We start from the raw sequence: 1356 nt of genomic DNA, 5'->3' as shown, positions 1-1356 counted from the left end.
AGCGTGGAAGGTGGGAATGAGTGACTAACTAGGAAATGAGTGTCTAAAATCGCTCAACCCGAAAGCCATTTTATTGGCCTTTCTTGTACTTCTGTTTTTCAGCTGGGCAGATGGGTCCTGGTGAACGGAGCCAGCCAGAGTTGAGCAAAGTTCAGGTCACTGCTGCAGTCACGCTGTCTTCTGCTGCATTCCACCTGCCGCCTTCCCCTTGGGTCGGCACACCCTGGTGCTTCTGTCCCTGTCACTCACCCCATAGCTGTCTTACCCTGCATGCTAGGGCAAATCTCCAGCAGACTCACCAAGGTTCTCTGGAGCCGGCTGTGAAAAAACACATAAAAAAACACAATTCTTGTGATACCCATAATACAAACGAATTTGTTACAATTTTAGCCTTAATATTTAAGATTTCATTTATTCCTTTATTTATATGGTGTCCATGTGTGATGGACAGAGCAGAACTGGAGATGGCCAGTTCTCTGTGTCCTGTGTGAGTTCCTAGGACTAAACTCACACCATCAAGCATGCGGCCAGGGCTGTATCACCTGCTGAGCCGTCTCACTGGCCCCAATGTTGTATTTATTTTGAACAGAGTCTCTCTTTTACTTCAAACTGGAACTCACATTTCAGACTAAGTCTAACCCTGAACTTGATACAATCCTCCTGCCTCAGCCACCCAAGTACTGGGGTGACAAGCATGAGCCACCGTGGCTCTAACTCACAACCACACAATTCTTTTTACTAATATGATGTATTGTTTTCTTCCATATATGCCAGACAAGCAAGCTGGAGTTTACATGATGTTCTGTCCAGACAGATATTCTTACTTCTTATAGAAACTGAACCTTCCTGTTCAATGAGTTTAAAGGTAGAGACAAAAAATCAACTTCAAAGCTAAAAAAGAACACAGCGCACAAGACTCCAGCCCTGGTATACACACTAGTTTTACACACGATGTCTTGTAACACTCATGGAGCAGTGCTTGGGAGAGCTAAAAATTTATTTCCAAACAATAACAGAAACTTTTCCTCATACCTCAGGAAAATCATGTTTACCTTCATGTTTCTCCCAGGACTCTACATTCGAAAAACAATACCAAACATCTAAGCAAAGAACGAATAGGTAGATTTTGTGAGTTTTTTTTTAAAAATATACATTCCTCTTTTCCGTTTTTGTTTGTTTTTGAAACAGTTTCTCTCTGAGTAGACCTGGCTCTCCTGTACACCAGGCTGGCCTTGATGTCAGAGTTGCCTCTGCGTCCCAAGTGCAAGAATTAAAGGCTTGTGCCACCAGCACATATATTTTCAAATGGATAGGAAACAAATTACAGAGTTACATACACAATGTGTAAATAAAAAT

Source organism: Microtus pennsylvanicus, chromosome 4 (assembly GCF_037038515.1).
Source record: "Microtus pennsylvanicus isolate mMicPen1 chromosome 4, mMicPen1.hap1, whole genome shotgun sequence".
NCBI classification, from domain to species: domain Eukaryota; kingdom Metazoa; phylum Chordata; class Mammalia; order Rodentia; family Cricetidae; genus Microtus; species Microtus pennsylvanicus.
This window is presented reverse-complemented; position numbering follows the sequence as displayed.